The sequence below is a fragment of the Vanellus vanellus genome (assembly GCF_965231255.1).
Source record: "Vanellus vanellus genome assembly, chromosome: 14".
NCBI classification, from domain to species: Eukaryota; Metazoa; Chordata; class Aves; order Charadriiformes; family Charadriidae; genus Vanellus; species Vanellus vanellus.
In genome coordinates, this window is record NC_138919.1 from 15,039,364 (window position 1) to 15,045,363 (window position 6,000).

The following is a 6,000-nucleotide window of genomic DNA, read 5'->3' on the forward strand; positions in this document are numbered from 1 at the left end:
ACAACTACTACTCATGAGTCAGCTTCAACAACAGATCTGTGTAACCTTTAAATCAGACTGTAAGTGTTGCCCTGAGAGAGATATATAAGCAATTGTTCGGGTAAGTCCTGATGGTTCAGATCCCACAACTCAGGAACGGCTATTCATTGCTACAGAGTTCATGGCACAAGACTAATTCCGAACCTTTGACCCAGAAACCAACCACTTATTTCAAAAAACAAGGCAGAGGATACAAAATAGAGATTAACACCACTAGGAAGAGGAAGGCCTTATATTATATTTTTCTTTGGCACCAAAGACATCAGCTCAGTGGAGCACTTTCAATCTGGCTTCTCCCACATATGCAAGATTGCACTGTGTACGGAGCTAAAATCTCATGTCTAGATCTCTCACACCAAAGATTGTGTCTTCACACCAAGAGGAAAGAGAACATTACCTTCAACGTGTCTAAGGACCTTTCTACTCCTTAGAAGTTAAGATCTAAGGAAGATTGTTCAGTTATGAAACTGGAGACCTCCTGAACAATGAAGCTTGCAGTTGATTTTGACACTTCTTATGGGCTTTCAGGGAGAAAGTAGTCCCCACAACACATGGCAAAGAAGAACATCCCTCCTGAGTGAATCAAACAGTTCACATAGGCAGCCAAAGTGGAGTACGCAGCTGAAAAAGAGACATGGTTCTTGAAGCCTGGACTCCTCTGTCAAATTCTTCACAGGATTTGTAATCCAGAAGTTGGGTGCATACGCTAAAAACGTTAAAGAAAAACAAGCTAAGACTTCCTTATTAATTTAAGCAATCAAAACACGGAGCCTGAGAAGGCGGCACAGCCTGGTAAGGTTCCTTGCCCTTCTGTTATGGTACAAAGCAAATCACCTAAGCAACACTTCCCTGTTCCTGGACAGGTATATGGGGCAAGTCTGTGAGGGAGAACACAAGTGAGCAAGCATGCCTCAACAGGCACGCGATGAAAAGTTCCACCATTACCTTAGCCTGAGACCGCAAGGTCATTTTAGCAAGAACTTAACACATTGATTCAGACTGTGAACCACAATACTTGCTACTAGAAACATGACATGGCGTGTATTTGCTAAGATATTATTAAGCTTTTTCTACTTTGAAAGTCAGGAAATGAACCAAAGTCATTTCAGTTTTAAGTACCGATGAATCAATTATCTGTCAAACATTAGAAGGAACGAAGGACTGAAGTCACAAGTGCACGGAGAGAAGGGTATCTGTGGAAAGGCCATCACCTGTAAAAGAAAATGTTTCTTCATATCCGAAAGCATCAATCAGTCTAGAGGGTCCACATAAAGACAGAATAATGGAAAAAAACAATAGAAGCTCTCAAACAGGAAGAAATATGCTAGAATGCACCCACTGTCAATGAGAGCGTACAACCCCTGACAGGCAATTATTCTTTGATCTATTGGCAGAAGCACAGAACAAACATTCTGAAATTCCAGAGATAGGACCTTCTGAGTATCATGACTGTGGTCATGATGAGCAGTTTACTTTTATCATCGAGAACAGTTTCAGAGCAGTGATAATAAGAACCATTCAGAACAAGAAAGACAGTTTTCCTCTAAGGTGTATAGTACAGTAAGACAGAATTTAATTGTAAATTCAGCTGCCCTCCAGGCACTGAAACCATTACTTACCAACTCCTAGACACAAAGATGCACCCACGTGTCTAATTATTCACTGATGGAGACCAAAAACTACATTCAACACAGCAAAGCAGATTTTTCTCATCCGTAATTCTAAAGGAATAAGCAAAGCATTTGAAGTGTGACCCTACAGAAAAATGGAAAAAGCTGACACAAAGGGTGGGCAGTAAGTCTTTTTAGCATCCTCTGTCTGTTCCATAATTCCTGAATGGGAGGTAGTGGGGTCAAATTTAAGGACCTCTTATACAGTGCTACTTAATTAAGTGTGAGGTAATTTCCACATCAAAATATTCAAGGTAAAGTCCACGACCTACAGAAACATGAGCTTTGCCATCAGCTTATTAAACAGATTCTAACTATCACAAATTAAAAATCAAGAGTTACAGGTCAAAGTCCTAAAGCCAAGACAGTCAACCCTAATTTTGTGCCACTTTACATATAACTTAAGCCCTGAAATCTAGTTCCCACTTTTAGTCACAATTATTACAATTTCAAGAGTCATTCTTCAGATTTCTTCCTCTACCCCTTTTCCTATTCCACTCATCAAAGAGTGTGACAGCCAGATTTTGTCTTCACATGGGTTTTACCATCAGCAATGCCTTTACACCATGGCAAAGCCTTCACCTAGAGCAGCATGTGCTGCGACTGCTGCGCTTTACTATTTTGGCCAAGATGCAGTGAGGTGAGGCAAGTTACATACAGCCTTCACGTAGATATAATAATGCACCATGATGACAGCTCAAACCCCAGTGTAGACAATGCTTCAGAAGAAAACATACTCCCAAAACCTTCACCAGAATTCCGGTATCTACAGAGATACATACATAACTACCTCGCGCTTCTGACTGGGAATTCAAATACATGTTCAGGAAACAGCTTTCCAACTATAAACTGTGCTTTACAGCTATTCTATTCAAAACACTGGCTGTAAAGCATACTGAACCAAGTACTGAAGCTCATAAAAGCTTATTCGCAAAAAAGGTACGTATTAAAAACGAACAGCAAACAGCAAGCAGCATTAAAATGGTCTTCCAAAGCATAATGCAGTAGGTAGTGTAAGTAAAGCAGGAGGAATGGACACTTTCTGCCCCCTGCAGTTTCCATTGCTATCTAGATTTTTAAGACAGCCTTAGGAGGGGTAGTATGTTACCATTCTAGAAACCTAACAATTTACATCCGGCTATCACCAGACAGCCAAGACATTTTTAACAGCTAGGTTCACCTGACTAACAGTTAAATTGACCAACGCTTCCCATTAACGATCAACTACATATGTTGAATGTTTTCTGTGATAAACGAATTATGTGATTGTCCTTGATTTTGCAACTGAAAAGAATATCGCCTTTTACCAAACCTTTAATTTGACCTCATTGTTTTGATTAGGATTAAGAGCAAGAATCCTTGCCAATAAATAGCTACTCTTAAGCAGTCTGACCTACGCTCCTAAAATTATATGCATATATAATGTATGTATATATAAAGTATTAAAGGACAAAGGATTGTTTTCTAGTTATTAGCCTATAAATATGCCTCCAAACAGAAAATACCTTTTATCAAATTTTACATGTAAAACTGTAAGGCATACATACGGACAGAGAATTTCAGGAAAGAAAAATTCCATGGAAGAAGGTCTCACGTCCATATGCAGGAGAGGTAAGTACCGTAACCGTTGGCTATATACTTTCTTCAGTCTTTATGAATGTAGACTGGGAATTGAATCCCAAATTCAGCTAGCCAAAATGTTTCCCTATATGTGATCATGTACTCCCTAAATGTGATCAGGTTGGCTGAATTCAGGAGTCCAACTATTTTCAGACTGGTAACCTGCTTAAAAAAAAAAAAAAGGACGGAATAAAAAAAAAAAAAAAAAACACCAACATTTTTAGCATGTATTTGGAAAACCGATGTTTTCCATGAGATGATAAATAATTTTGAAACAATCCTGTTCTGCTTTATGGGCCTGGCTGAGCCAAGAGGAAGTGAGAACAAATTTATTACAATGGAATATTATTTGTTTCCAGCTGTTTTTCAAGCAATGATGAACAATACATCACTACCATTAGATTTCAAAAGAAAAACCTCAAACTGTTGCAGCATACAAATGGTACATAGGTTACAAAGGATGGTCCGGAGGGGTGAAGGGGAGGGGGAGTGAAGTGTTAATTTTGCTAATGAAATTTTATTTTCATTCTTCCACGTAACACTTGATTCCTATTTGTCTGAGACAGCTTTCTACCCCACTTATCATCTTTTTCTTCCACAGCACATATATAGTGTTTTCCTCCATTTAAGCTATAAGTACCACCTATGAAATACCAATTTGTATTTTGACACACTAAAGGCTAAATAAACTCAGATTTTTACTACTATACTTCAGAATATTGACTTGTAGGGGATTACAAATACTGAAAACAAGTTTGACTACATTTTTCAGGGCTATCAAGTAACTAATACATTTAAAATATGTTTCTTCTCAGATTCCTATTTTTCTGCTTTAGGTAAAAACATGGAAAATTGGCTTGTCCTGAGAACATACACTGAACACAGCAAAATGGTTAGCCACCTCATCCCTGAAGTACATCTTCCATACTCGAGTTCCATTATGAATAATAAACTGAGCAGCTTAATGCAAAGCAACTGGGATCAGGAAGTTTTCAATGGGCTGCTTCAACACGATCTGTGCCGTCCCCCCCAAAAAACAAGTTTTGCTACGTGTAGCTGTTGCACTCCCCTTCTCACTCACGAACACGATGACTGAACGAAATTTGCCAAGTCACTTCCAAGTAAAAACTAGTTGATTCTAGAGGAAAACAGTAATTAGTTGCACAGCTAAGAGAGAAGCTCTCCAGAAATCTGCATGTGGATAACAGGGATGTAATTTTGGAAAATACGTGGGAAAAAGTGCTCTTCCCCTCGCGTTTTGCCTCATTAACAGGGATTGTTCCCGGTGTTCGCCTGGGCAGGGCATGCCCCGAGCACCAACACACCCCGAGACCGAACTCCCCTCTCCCCTTCCGCGTATTCCGCACTCAATCATTTCCTTCCCCCCCCCTTCCCCCTCCGCCCCAGGAGGAATCCCCTTTTCCAAGCGGATTATTAGAACGAGCAGCTTGGGTTTGATTTGGGGGTTTTTTGTTTGTTTGTTTTTAAGGAGAAAAATAAAATAAAATAAAAATTAAGCAGTACCACACCACCACCACCACCATCCCCCCCCCCCCCCCCGCAGCCATTGTGCCTGCCCGCCTTCCCCACGCACACGCCGCCGTTCTCCGGCCGGCCGGCCCCGCCGCAGCCCCCCGGGGCTCCTCGCCTCGCCCCAGCGGGGCAAAGCTCCGCCGCAGGCCGGGCCGGACCTGCCCGTTGCCCCGGGCCTCCCCTTCTTCTCCTCCTCCCCCCCCGCCCCCCCCTCCCCCGCCGCCACCGCCGTATTCCGGGAAGCCCTCACTGCCTCCCGCACCTCCGGGAGGAGGAGGAGGAGGCGCTGCGGAACAGCCCCGCTGCGGAAAGCCGTCCCCGCCGCCGGGGCAGGTGGCGGAGAGGGGAGGCCTGGGGAGGTCCTCCATCCCGGTGACACCCCCACACGCACCACCACCTCCCCGCCCGGGAGGCACCGACCGCTTCCTCCTCCCCCCTCCCATAACGACCGCGTGCCGGAGCCCGGGCCCCTTCCCGGCCGGCGGGGCGGGGACGGGGCTGGGGGAGGCTCGGGCCCACCTGCCCCGCGGGGAAGGAGGGAGGGGAGGCCGGGGGTGGCGGGGGGGAGACACCCGTCCCCTCCCCGCGCCCGCGGGCAGGCCGAGGCGGCGGAGTGCGTGTGAGCGGCGGGCGGGCGGGTGGGTCGGGGGAGGGAGGGAGGGAGCGAGGGGAAGGGAAGGAAGGGAAGGGAAGGGAAGGGGGGTGGATGCGAGCCGCCCCCGGTACCTTGCGCTTCCTGGTCTCGGCCGAGCCGCTCCACACGAAGCACTGGTAAATCGCCCGCAGGTTCTGCTTCCAGTTCTCCACCTTGAAGCCGGTCACATGGCAGCACCCGGCCGCCGGCGGACTCATGTCAGACCCCCCCACATCAATCCGCCCGCAAACGGGCCGGGCCGGCGGGCAGCGAGCCGGCCCCTTCCCCCCCTCCGCAGCAACCGCACCGACACGGGCCGGGGCGGCCGCGCGCCCCCCCCGCCGCCGCCGCCGCCCCCCCCCCGCCGCCGCCGCCGCCGCCGGGCGCCCGCCCTCCGGGGCTCCGGCCCCTCAGGCCGCCGCCTGCCGCGCGGCCTCCGCCGCCCCCGCCGGCTGCTGTGGGGGCGCGGGGAGCGGCTGGCACATAGAGCCGGGGCTCCGCGCC

General features: G+C 46.9%; 1 protein-coding gene across 1 annotated transcript in view; it reads right to left on the reverse strand.

Annotated features, from left to right (window-relative positions):
- The window catches only part of USP22 (ubiquitin specific peptidase 22), a 115,932-nt gene extending 110,250 nt beyond the window's left edge, over positions 1–5,682 (reverse strand). The window contains exon 1 of the mRNA XM_082490291.1: positions 5,589–5,682. The gene's annotated coding sequence lies outside the window, so the exon portion shown is untranslated. The remainder of the gene's footprint in view (positions 1–5,588) is intronic.
- Between the last annotated feature and the right edge of the window lie 318 nt (positions 5,683–6,000).